Below are 13703 nucleotides of genomic sequence, written 5' to 3' on the forward strand. Positions count from 1 at the left end.
ACATGATTCACTTAACGACTGTGGTGACAAAAAATGTCATTAAATTGGGTCTGGTCACGTGATCACTTAATGACCGCATCACTTAGCAACCTAAATTCCGGTCCCAATTGTGGTCGTTAAGCAAGGACTACCTGTATGTCAAACCCTTGGAGGTTTTGGAATGGAATAAAATCTTAAAATAATACCCCTACAAGGAGAGGACTTAAATGGAAAAATGCAGAATCACATCATTAACCAAAGTGAGCTTCACTGATACAACACAGAATAAGTTTAAATTCTCAAGTTACAGTGACAGCCCCTGACTTAGGCCATCAGACGCATCCATGGAAGGTAACTCTAGGAGTGATGGTCTCCTCTAAGTCAAGCTTGGCTCCTGGTGACTTCAGGAGACACAACCCTGTTATTTCCTTGGAAGTATTACAGAAGTGGCTCGCCCGTGTTTTCTTTTGGGATGTTTTTTGGCTTCCCAGTTTATCCCATGGCCCTGGGATTTTGTAGTGCTCTCCCAACGAGGTGCTAAGCTGACCTGAACTTGCTTTGTTTCTTGAGATCTACCAAGGTCAGCTAAGTGCTGCTACCTGCTGTGGGTTCAAAGATGATGACGATGATGATAATGATGATGATGATATGTGGCCTCCAGATTCAAGTAACAATAGACCAGAGTCTCGGGTGAGAATGGGATGATCCTACTCTGCCTTCAGACAGCCCCAAATTTAATCCTCAGCATCATCAGGTAGGACTGGGAAAGATCTTTGTCTGAATGACACTGATAGTGATTAGTAGTGACACACTCCTGGTTTCACTTGGCTGTTTGGTAGTCAAATGTCTACCAAATGTGCCAGGCTGGATCTGTAGCTCACCCCAGGTGAAGCAAGGAAAGGGATTTGTGCCTGAAATTCTGGAGCACAGCTACCCGAAAGAGACAAAACTGATCTAGGGAGAGATGAACTGATTTAATTCAATTTAAGCATTCATTTAAAAGTAATAAGGAGTTTGCAACCCCACATCTCCCTTCAGCACCATCAAGGCAGAAGTGGGACACTTGTTTTATGCAAGATTACTTTAAACAGTATCATTGCAATTCATTTTCAAGACACCTTTTATTGCATACACTCACAAATTAAACTAAGTTGGAATAATCATGTCTCCTGCCTGGAATTTACATAACCAATTGACATGCTGGTTGCTGCTTCCTCCTTTGCACAGGACGTGGGGGGAGGGAACCATTTAAAATATGCAAATGGGATTTTAACTCTTCCCTCGTTTTTAGGGATCAAGGGCAATTACTGAATCATATAAAAGCATGAACTGGTGGCATTATACAGAGGAGAAAATGCAAGTGAAATTATTTATCATCATTTATTTATTTAATTTGATTTTGGAACACCCCCCCCCCCCCCATGATTCTAAACCAACTCTGAGCGGCTCATGATATTAAAAAAAAACAACCCAAAATACAAATAGAATGTGATAGATAAGAAAACGATAATCAAAAGGGCAAATCTGGATAACTAATACCAAAGCATCTAATAAGGGGTTCCACCTATCCTACCCCAAGGTAAGGGAACTGCAGCCACCCACAGAGAAATATGCATATATTTTATTTTGAACATTATTAAAAGGTAAATACATCCTGGGACGTCGTTGTGGTCTCCCATCCAAATATGAATCAGATCTGACCCTATTTAGGTTTTTGAGAATAGGGTTGGCTCTGTACTGCCACCTGCTGTGACCTCAACAGAACCAGTAAGGCAAACTCTTGCTGGCCCAACCATTCTCCAAGCATGCTAAACTTCAACTCCCATGATCCCTAGCCAATAAATCAGAGGGGCCTCCTGATCCACTGACCTTTCTGGTTCAGCATCATGGGAATTGAAGTCCAGAATGTTGGGAGGAAACCAGGTTTAGGAAGACTGAGCTAGCATGTATCTGAACATGCCTCTTCTTTATGAGGCATTTGCGGGTAGGGGTGCTCCATGGAAGATACATGAAAGGAATTCTCCCTAGGGGAAAACACAGAGCAGCATTTCCCAACCTTGTGGAACTCTAATGTAGAAAAAAAGGTGGTTTTTCTCTCTAAATTGTCTGGCACCATCTTTAATTTTTGGACTTTGAAGCAGGATAGAAAGAGTATTGACGCTTTTGAACTTTGGTGTTGGAGAAGACTCCTGAGAAGACCATGGATAGTCAAGAAAACAAATCAATGGATCATCGAACACATTAACCCTGAGGTCTCACTTGAGGCATGAAGGACCAAGCTTAAATTATTGTAGTTTGGACTCATTGTGCAAAGACCTAACTCTCTGGAGAAGTCTATAATGCTGGGAAAAGTGGAAGGAAAGAGAAGAGAAGGACAACCAGCAGAAAGTTCTTTCCTCTGAGAAAGAACTCAGTTACAGCAGCAATGGATGCACCATTAGAAGACCCGAAGGACCAGGCTAAGGATAGATCGAGAAAATCTATCTATAGGATTGCTAAGAGTTGACACTGACCTGATGGCACATAATCAATCAATTAATCAATGGGAAGAAAGAGAAGAGGACAACCAGCAGCAAGGTGGGTGGACTCAATTACAGTGGCAATGGATGCACTGATGGAAGTCCTGAAGGACCAGATTAGGAATAGATCCTCTTGGAGAAAATCTGTGTGATTGCTGAGGGTCAGCACTGACTTGATGGCACATAATCAATTTTAAAAACCTTCAATTATGGATTTGGAAACTATTACTAAAAGTTCTATGGGCTGCAAGAAGAATTAATCCATCCTGAACCAAATCAAGGGTGATTGCTCCCTTGAGGCAATGCTCAGCAGGCAGAAACTCGCAGACTTTGGGCATGTGATGTGAGCAGATGGCGGATTATGAAAATGATTGTGCTTGGCGAGGTTAAGGGAAGAAGGGAAAATGAACAGAAAGGTGGGATTAAAGAGAAATCCTTGGAAGAGCTATGCCTCATTACTTACTGAAGACAGGTCAAGCTGGCAAAGCATTTGTCAATATAGTTACCAGGAGCTGAGCCAGATCTGATGGCACCTGTTTAACTCCTTTGGTCATCATCTTGGCAGTACTAGTACAAGCCTGAGAAAATAAACTCACAAAGAGGGAGAAACGGCCAATCTGGGGTTTCCCCACATAGTCATGGGAAGACACCTCCATCGCTGAAGATGGCTGTGATGGCTCTCATCCTGCTGATTGCCAGGGTTAATCAATCAAGAGGATCACGTCTCCTTTCTCTCTCCCCTCTTGAAGCTTTGTATTGAACCAGAAGGATGGGAGCTGTGGAGGGCACCCAGTTAGGGAAGGTTGACATCTGCTTCTGATCTGTGGGGTGAGTTCGGCTGCAGGTCGCCCAAAGGGAACTCCCAGTGTAGGTCCATCAAAAGATCAAAACAGACTTAAAAGCCTATTAAAGGAAAGTGCTTCCCACCACTGATACAGATAATGTTTCCTGTCCACACTTAATTCATGTTTATCCCACCACTGATACAGATGTTTCCTGTCCACACTTAATTCATGTTTATCACATGCAGACACTGACAGCGCATCTTCCTTGGTGATAAAAATAATCCCTCAGGGGTCAAGGAAATCCCACCCACTGCTGTTCAGATGGAAAGGCTGCCAGGATAAATATGAGGACCTTCCCCATCTTCTCAGAATCTCCAGCCAATATGGCAGCTGAGGAATTCTGGGAGCTGAAGTACCAACCTAAGTTGGGGACAACTGGGGATGCTCTATAAGTGAGGGTTTAAATTTAAATTATAAATAAATGCAGACCTAAGATAACCTTCCTCAACCTGGAAGATCTAGACAGGGCTGGGGGGGGGGGGTTGGGGAATTCTGAAAGCAGAAGCCCACATGACTGGAGGGGGTCCAGAATGGGGAAGGTATCCATGATGTGATTCATCCTCTTTGCCTTGATGACTTCCTTTTACCCAATGGTGGTCAACTTTTTATGGTTTCTAAATATGGCCATTCCTCATTAGGCTATGGTGGGGAGATGATTGAAACCATCAGAGTTTCTTCTTAAATGAACTGGAAAGCATCTCAGGGAGCATCAATTCAAGGCATGGGGGAACATGGGCAGGTCTTTCAAGAGAAGCTAGAAGGTTATTTCTCAGAGATGCAGCATTTCCCAACTTGGACACTTTAAGATGTGTGTACTTCAACATGCTGGCTGGGAAATTCTGGGAGTTGGTCCATACATGCCAAGTTTGAAAAACTGCTCTAGTGGATCCTGCACTCAACAAGGGATTGGATTACATGACCTTGAAGGTCCTTTACAGCTCTAGGATTCTAGGAGAAAACCTACTGACTCTATTTCAGGAGTTTGGGGCTCTGCAAAAGCCAGCGAGCTTGGAAAAAAGCGGAGATCAATACCTTGGCATCCTACAAGCCTATGTGGAGAAGATGAAAAATGAGGGAAGATCTGGAGGCAGAAAGGTTGGAGCGCTGAGAGCAGAAGTGGGGAGGAGATGGGGGCACTGAGGAAACCGAAGCTTAAAAACCAATCGCGGGGCCACCACTTTACTTTGGATAGCCAGAAAATCTGCAATGTTTGAAAGTTCAGCTGAAACCTTCTTTGCGGAAATATTTGTACCATAAAAAGAAAATGTTTATGTAAGAAGCAAACTGAGAAGAGAGAGAGAAAAAAAGTCCCTACTTGTAAGTCCATCTGAATTAACATTTCTCACTGCTTTAATTAGCTCTGCTGTATCAATGGCTTCTAAAGGAGGACCTGTTAATTAAGCAGGTCCCCCTCCCCTCCGTAGGATGGGTACAAGGGTGGAGAGATGGGGAAGCACAACAGCCCTTCCAAGATGGATTAGAAGTAATGCCCCCCAAATTCCCCTCCAGGGTTTTACGATAAGTGAAGTAACAGGTTGAAATTACAAGCTGATTCAAAATAATTCTCTCTAGTTTGCCTCTGGAAATATAAAATCCAGATCAGCCTTTAGACTAGGGCAAGAACGGAACACCTGTTGCACCCCTCTTGATCTTTCCTCTTTCATTTTGAATCATTCCTAGCTAATCTTGCCGTTCCTTTGCACTGGGGCAGATTTAAAACAAGAATCCAGCTCTCCAGCTGTTTATATCAGATCCAGGTTTAGAGATTGTACCTTTTTGAAAAAAATAAAAAAACAGACCTCATGAAATACTTGCTTGATTTCTTCTTAGGAAGTATCTTCTGCTTGCATTGCTTATTGGGGAAAAACAACAAGGAATGGGGGAGGGGGATAGAAAGAGAGCTGTTTTACTCATGAGCAAGTCCTGCTGAGACTGGGTCTGTCTGCAGCCTAAAAGTGAAATCAATGCAGAACGCAGTTTTGAGTTCACAGGATGTCAGATCCTGGACAAAACCATTTCCGCTGATCGGGTTAGCCTGGTTCAGCAAATGCAAGGTAGACTCTTCGGATGATTTCAAAAAAAACCCCAAAGTTTTGCAAACTAGGTGTGATGCTCCTGGAGCTACACAGGTGCTTTGTCAATAAGAGAACCTTATGCGGAGCCCCAGCTTTCTGGAAAAGGCTCTGATGCTGGGAAAGGTGGAAGGAAAGAGAAGAAGAGAAGGACCAGCAGCAAGGTGGACGGACTTAGTCACCGTGGTGGTGGCAGCATTGTTGGAAGACCTGAAGAACCAGGTTGGGGACAGATCCTCCTGGAGGAAATCTATCTAGGGGGTCGCTAAGAGTCAACATTGACTCAGTGGCACCTAATCAGTCAATTAATCAATGGGACGAAAGAAGAGGATGACCAGCAGCAAGGCGGATGGACTCAGTTACAGTAGCAAGGAGTGCCCCATTGGGAGACTTGAAAGAACAGGTTGGGGACAGATTGTCCTGGAGAAAATCTATCTATGTGGTCGTTAAGAGTTGAAAATGACTTGATGGCACATAATCAAGCAATCAATCCTGTAATGCAGCGCTGCAACAGCCTCACTTCTTTGCTCTCCAAGCCCGGGAGAAAATCAGCAATGTTCACCGGCAGGAATGAGAGAGGCCAAATTCTCTGCAGAATGGCCCCCAAAATTGCTCCTACAGCCCCAAGGGAGAGTTTTAGGCTGGATTCCCGGCATACAGATGCCAAGCAGTGGGCAAGCCACCTTGGGGATATCCTCAAAGAAAGAAAATGCCAGTCCCGTATCATTAAAAGTCATCACTGGTAGCATCTCTGAAGCCCCAGATTGCATATAGTCCCTGAATGCTTTGAACACAACCCCAGGTCCCATTCAAAAGCTGTCCCCAAATTCTAACTGGTTGAAGAAGAAAATAATTAAATCCACAAACTCTAATACGATGAATCTTTTTAGTTTCTTCCAGCGTCTTTCAACGTAAACCAAATTTTGTTTGCCTTTGGGTCCCACTCTGTTTTGGGAGGGGAGCCTCCGTTGCACCCTCAAAGGCCAAGTGTGGTCTTTTGCCCAAGCAGAGATGAGGGACTCTTCGCTCAGAGGAAATTCCTGGAATTCTTGCCTTTTAATGCAACTCATTCAGATGACACATTTGGACACCAATGTGACTAAATGAACAGAAAATCCCCTTTTGCCTTTACTTATTTATTATTTCAATGTATATGGCTGTCCATCTCAAATTCATGACTCTGGGAGGCTTACCACAGCTAAAAACTGCATAAAGATAACTTGCCTCTCCCAAAATGCTTAAAGGGAGAGATCAGGGCCCCTCCTAATGCTTTTTCTTCTGCAAACTGGCACTGCAAACATTTGATGAAAGAGGGTCAGAAGCAGCAAGTGGGCAAAAGTTCTTTCCTGTAGCACGTCTAGATTTACAACCAAACTGCAGATGTCTCATTTGCTCCAAAAACCTGAGATCAACCTCTTGCTGCAAGAAGGATGGTCAGATGTGACTTTAAATTCAGGCAAGGCACCGTCAGCCTTCCAGATGTTGCTAGTCTGCAATGCCAGCTGGTCTTCCCTTCTCCGCAGCCCTGACCCATCTTGGTCAGCCGCGAAGGATACCTGAAGCTGCAACTCAGGAACATCTGGTGAGTCCTGGGTTCCCCTCTTTGGGACAACCTTCTTTGCTAATGCTGGAAGTAGATGATGGGAGTTGCAATTAGATGCGTCTGCGGCATGCTGGACAGGAAAGTCTGCTATGGCAGATCAGTGAGCAGAGCCTACATTTCTCTGTGATTCTGTCACACCTTCACTTAAGGTAAAACTTAATTTAAAATAGGGGTTGCAATAGCCGGTTCTGACAAAAGGCATTAACAAAGACAGCAGCATTAACTTGCAAGAACCGTTATGTGCATCTTCTTCCAATTCTTTCAGAACCAACCCGTTTTCTTCACCATGTAAAACAAAGCAGAAATAATTGTGCAGAACCGTTTGGCAAAATTACAGAGAGAGGATGGAGCTGTTTTTCTGCTTACTTGCACAATTTGTTTGTGCCTTTCAACTATTTCCCCCCCTCTCGATTGTAGCTGAGAAAACACGCACACACACACCATCTTTTTACAGCAAAGAGCCAGGAGCTTTGTACATCACACGCTCACAATGTACAAACAGCATTTAATGTTGCAAAGCTCAAAGCAGCCTGAACGTAGATAATAATTTCTTGACATCATCTCTTTAATCTCTTACACTTACCTATGTATGACACAACTGTCAGATCCAAAGGAATTACACAATTTCCAAATGCCCTGGAAAAAACTCAGCACGTAGTATGGGGGAGACACAGCTTCTCCGAGTTTCCTTGTAGGCCATCAAGTGAATTGCGTACGTGGAGGTCATTTTTGGCCTCAGTTGTTTCACTGCCACACCTGAGGCTTTGCTAAACACCTTTTCAGGCAGCAAAAGGCAGAAATGACTCACCAAAGACTCACCATCCCCATCATGCAAATTCCTTTGGGATAAGCCACGCAACGGTGAAAATTATTTCTCACACTGATAGAAAGCACAGCTGTTATCAAAACAATGAAGAGAGCCAGACGGCGGGGCCTTCACACCAAAAGAGGGGAACTTCCATCCCTTTAGCAAAGGAAAAGTGGGGGGGGGAAATGGGGCAGAGTCTTGCTCCCCTAAATACTAAGAAATTCTAAGAAGAATTCTAAGAAACACTAAGAAAACATAGATTCTTTTCCTGGGGTATCTTGTCTAGACTGCAAGGAATTAAGCTTGATGGTTATGCAGAGCACAAAGAGGTGGAGTCCTTGGTGCTCTCTGAGCTTGGTGGTTTGCTTGCAGACATTTCACCACCCAACTAGGTAGCTTCATCAGTGCAACGCTGGGTGGGGTTTGCTAGATTCCCTCGCACTGATGATGTTGCCTAGTTGGGTAATCAAATGTCTGCAAGCAAACCACCAAGCTCAGAGAGCACCAAGGACTCCACAGTTCAAACCTAAGCTACAGATAATTCTCTTCTATTGGAACAAAAAAGGTGTCAGAAATAGGAGGCCAAAGAAATTAAGTGTTAATTAAGAAAAAAGGAAAGGAAGCATGGCTCAAACTAGCATACACCAACACTACTTGTGATCCCTCTCCGTATCCTTGCAAACCATCTTTGCTTGTACTGTGTCTATATGCTACTTCATTCTCAATCAACCTACTTCAAACAATAGATCCTGGACCACAGAGAAGAATTGATAAACAAAGGACATCACTGCTTATCTCCCAGTCTGAAAGCAATACAGGCCATTCAAAATTCAGAGGCATTCGCTACGGATGCCTCAGTAAAGACACATGTTGAGGAAAAGAAGAAAAGTTGAGGAACCTCAAGATGAGCTGACCAGGACCTATTAGTTCCCCGGGAAGGATGGAAAATTAAAAGCCCCAATGTAGAAGTATTAGAGGTTATACCCAACACACTTTGTGAACTGCACAGAACTTAGAAGATTGTGTACTCTTGTCAGTCTTGTGGGGTAAACCAGATGGGAATCACAACCAGATGAGCTAATTCTATTTTATTGTAAAGCTGCATTGACAGAATCTTGCAAGTCTGAAAGTACAATTCCCCCCCCCCCGTCTCCTTTATAGCCTGAGTAACTAAGGAGGGTCTTTTCTGAGCCTCTTTCTCTTCCCATTATGCAGCTGAGGGCTATGCTTCCTCTTATCTGATGGTTCCCTTGACAGCATGTCTTGGCCCAGTCTCCCAGGGTCTTTCCCACACACCGCTGCACCTCTAGGAAAGTGCTTGTTTTACAATGCAGCATTCTTCTCACCTCACCCTCAAGCAAGGTCATGCTGCCATCTTCATGACACTAGCAAGACCCACATTCTTTACTATATAATCTCTTCCCTGTGTCTCAAGGAAGCTTTGAAATGTATGTCAGATGCCCTCTACTGTGCTGATTTACTCAAGGGTAAAGATAATAAACTCATTCAGCCTTTCCTATGTTTGGGACCTAAGAAGAGTCACACTATTACCATAACAAGAAAGGGGAATTCACTTGGCACCCAAGCCTTTGATAAGCTAATGCCTATGTGTAATTTACATGATATTGGGGTCTTTGATAAACTGATGCTTAGAGGTTGCAACTCCAGATAAGCAGGTGCTCCCTCCTGCACTTCCAAAGATGACACCCTCTACTTCTTTACTTAGATGATTGTAAACTAATTATTCAATCAGCCTATATTTTTATTTTATTTTATTTTAGATTTTTTTATCCTGCTTTTATTATTTTCAAAAATAACTCAAGGCGGTGAACATACTTAATACTCCTTCCTCCTCCTATTTTCCCCACAACAACAACCCTGTCAGGTGGGTAGGGTTGAGAGAGAGGGACTGGCCCTAAATCACTCAGCTGGCTTTTGTGTCTCAGGCAGAAGTAGAACTCACCGTCTCCTGGTTTCTAGCCTGATGCCTTCACCACTAGACCAAACTGTCTCTATTCCTTGGAATTTGATATAACCTACCATCTATCTCAACAAGACATGGTTGATCTTGGCTCTGCTTCCTTATGAAGGAAACCAGGTTCTGGATCTCCATAGAGTCTTTAGAGGTGAGTTTTTCACCACACTGAACTGGGTTAACAAATGTTAATTGCTATGCCTCCCCCAGATTCTGGCTTCGCATGCATTTGCACCAGGAGGTATGCCTCTGGCTGAGTTTCTGACAACCACAAATGACCCAATCCCATTTTTGCCTGGTCTAACATGGTTGTGTGAAGTCAGCCAAGGTATCAGTTGAATGAGGAAGGGTGGGGGGAGAGATAAGAAGGGTGGGAAGAATTAGAGGAAAATACCTACTCAAGACACTAATACAGGGGTTCTCAACCTTAGCAACGTTAAGATGTGTGGACCAACTCCCAGAATTCCCCAGCCAGCATGGAGAAGCTGAAGTCCACACATCTTAACGTTGCTAAGGTTGAGAAATCCTGCATTAATGGCTTGCAGTAACATTCCTAAAAGCACCACAAAGCCCCCATGCCAAGCTGGCTTAACGTTTCTTCCACACCAGTTGTATTGCAAGCCTTTGCCCCTGCAGCAAATTCCTCATCTCCCAGCTCCACAATGTCAGAAAACTTTAAAAAAAAAAAAAAGGCATTCATCATTTAAAGTTTATTTCTCTTTTACCCACCCACAGAAAATTCCCATAATAGCACAAGGGGCTCCACCAGGGTCAGTGTAAAGTAAGAACTGCGGCAGCAGAGGCAAAGAGGCCGCCCAAGACAAATGTCTGAACAGCAATAAAAGCTGGCTAATGCAGACGGCATTAACATTTTAATTGTTATGCTTCTTTTTAATCTCCTTTCGCACTAATGACTTTACAGTCTTAAAAAAAAACTGCTGAGATCAAAAGAACATCCAACATTTCATAGACAGAATTTAACTCTTCAGAATTCAGAGGAGTGCATGAGTTGAAGGGTATTAAAAGCAGGATGGGGGTTCCTGCGAGAATCAGAAACGCAGATGACACCCTTAACTCTTGCTTGTTGGAGGGGCATGAATGGTCTCTGGTCCTCCACACACACTTAATTCTTTTTTTTTTTCCAAAACCACTAAGGGACAATAGTTTGTTGCATTTAAACATCTTGAGTGCATGCATTTCCAAGTTGGTGAGATGTGCGGAAGAGTATGTTGGCTTTCAAAGGAGTTTAGAGATGCTAGCTGGCATAAGAATAACATGGGCATGCTTGGGGTAAACCTGGGATTTTATTGGGCCTATGACAGACTGGTTAAAAACACTGAAATATCTTTGCTATTAGCAGGGAATGGGGCCCATGTGATAAGAATGATGAAAGCTGGTAACCTGGTTTACATAAAAGCCTTAGTTGATCAAAGCTAAGACGGGTGGCAGAAGTCAATGTCTACGGGCACATCCGGTGACATCTGTGCTGCATGGAAGCTTGCGGCTTGGAATGGAAATGAAAAAAAAAATGGTAAAGAGCATGAATTAATGCATAAAGAAAAGAAGTAAAAATAGGTATGCGTTGGGTCTGTGAAAGTAAGAAAAAGGGGAAGGATGTTGTAAATCTGAATCAACTTGGTCTGATTTGTGGAGTAGAGATGAAGGATGTGGAGGTATAGAATTCATTATTTGTTTAATTATGAATCAAAGGGCTAAAACGCGTCTCAGAATGTGTGAGGGTGCCATCTGGATTTGTATGAAAGCAGGAATCCAAAGGTTGGTGATAGTTAACAGGTTATGCTCCAGGGAATCGCAGGAATGGTAAAACTAGAAGGGAGTTTGATGAAAAACAGTGCATGAATGAATGTGATCTGGAGGGAAAGTTTATTCTGGTAGATGATACGAAAGGGTGGGTGGGAACAAGAGGAGAAAAATATAGCAAACAGTGGAATTTAAGAAGCATTTGGATACATTAAGCCACAATTGGATCTGACTGGTTTCAGCTTCATGTGTGATCCCTACTATCCAGTTGTTTATTCAACAAACCATGATTTAGCTTGGTAAGAAGCAAATCACTGTCAGATGCAAAAGGGTTAGAGTTAGTGGAAAGGAGTTCCTTCAAGTGCCCAAGACATATTAGGCCATGTAAGAAATGCGCTTTCGTTCCTTGGAGGATCCAAGCAGTAAATGTATAGGATAGGCATACACGCTGGGGCAATTCTGGCTTAGAAGCACATTAGAGAAGAATCTTCACGAGTTTGTTGACCACAAGCTGAACATGAGTCAACAGTGTTAGGCAGCAGCTAGAAGGGCTAATATAATTCTAGGCTACATTAGAAGAATATTAAGGATACGGGAAGTTTTTATTCCTTGACTTGGCATTGGTGAGACTGCGCCTGGAGTGCAGTGTACAATTCTGGGCACCCCAGTTCTAGAAGGAGATTGATAGTTGGTTCAGAAGAGGGTTTGAGGACAGGCTGAAGGAATATGGGATGTTCTGGCTGAAGAAAAGAAGAAACTAGAACTAATGGGATGAAACTTCAGGGATGTGGATATACATTAGACATTAAGAAGAACTTCTTCGCAGTAAGAACTGTCCATCAGTGGAACAGGTTACCGCATGAAGGGGTTTCTTCACTGGAGGTTTTCAAACAGAGGCTGGAAAATCATCTAGCAAGGACAATGTAGTGTAGTGCAGTGTACAGGACTTGAGGACCTCTCCAACTCTATGATTCTAAGATTTAAGGAAACACAATAGCTGTGTTCACGTTCATCAAGGAAAGCTACAGAGAAGAGGTCTGAGAACTGTTCTCCATGGCCACAGAATCTAGGACCAGATGTTGTAAGTTGCAGCTACCTAGATTTTGCTTAAATACAAGGAAAAACTTCCTGATGATATTTGTACAACAGTAGAATAATGGAATTGTCTATCTACAGAGGTGGTGGGTCTTCCTCTCTGGAGGTTTTAATGGAGATCTGGACAGCCAACTCTCATGGACAATCTTACTGGTTTGTCTGCACATTGAAGAGGGTTGGGCTGGACAATCCTTATGTTCGTTCCCAATTCTGGGATTCTATCTTAGTTTGGAGGTAAGATGGAAAATATGGAAGTATGACTAAGTCAGAATAATAAGTGATGAAGAATGATAGCTTGGATATCTGCATGTATTTCCCTTCTTTAAATAGGGAGCAAAATTAGACTACAACTGGGATCACACAATACGCTTAACCCTAAACTCAGCTCAGAGTTATGTTCATGTAATGCCCAAACAAACCACAATACGGCTGAAAGTGGAGAACTGGTTTTCCCACAAACAAGCTGGCTCCCCTTCAGCTGAGCCTCCTGGGTTGTGCAAAAGTTGCCTCTGAATGCTGAGAACAGGCAAGCAATAAAATAATGCCTGGGTTCAAACAACACCCTGAGCTATGGCTTGTTCAACCATGATTCTTCAGTGATTTACACTTAGGCGGGTTCACAGATACAGCATCGTTTACAAATGGCACAACCTGCTTTTCAGCCAAGCATACGCCCAAAGCATAAACTATTTTCAGTAGTGATGTAATTCTGCTCTTCTCTGCACCTGTGTTGCCAGGTACAGAGACCAGTTCTTGGCTGATCCAAACGCAGAATGCTTTAAGCTCCAGCAAAACACATCAACTGGCCCTTAGGTGGCCTGCCAAGATCTCCAGCCGAGTAGAAGTTCTCAGAGACCAAACGGTTCCATGCTAGGGAGGTCAAGGAAGAACTGCTTAGCTTCCTTGAAAACTGCCCCTTCCTCTGAATTTCATGGCATTACAAGAACCAGATCACTGGCTTGGAAAGAAATCCACCTCCTTCAGGATCCTGTTTCCAATTGCTCACATACATGACTTATCATCAGCCCTCACAATGTTCCTCTTTG

At 43.3% G+C, this 13703-nt stretch overlaps 1 protein-coding gene across 7 annotated transcripts in view; it reads right to left on the reverse strand.

The window, feature by feature from the left end:
* NACC2 (NACC family member 2) overlaps positions 1–13703 on the reverse strand; it is a 93894-nt gene that overhangs the window by 52715 nt on the left and 27476 nt on the right. The gene's annotated exons all lie outside the window — the stretch shown is intronic.

The sequence above is a fragment of the Python bivittatus genome, unplaced genomic scaffold (assembly GCF_059951505.1).
Source record: "Python bivittatus isolate LINGU-HERP-01145 unplaced genomic scaffold, Pbiv_v1 ctg000160_np1212, whole genome shotgun sequence".
Classification (NCBI taxonomy): domain Eukaryota; kingdom Metazoa; phylum Chordata; class Lepidosauria; order Squamata; family Pythonidae; genus Python; species Python bivittatus.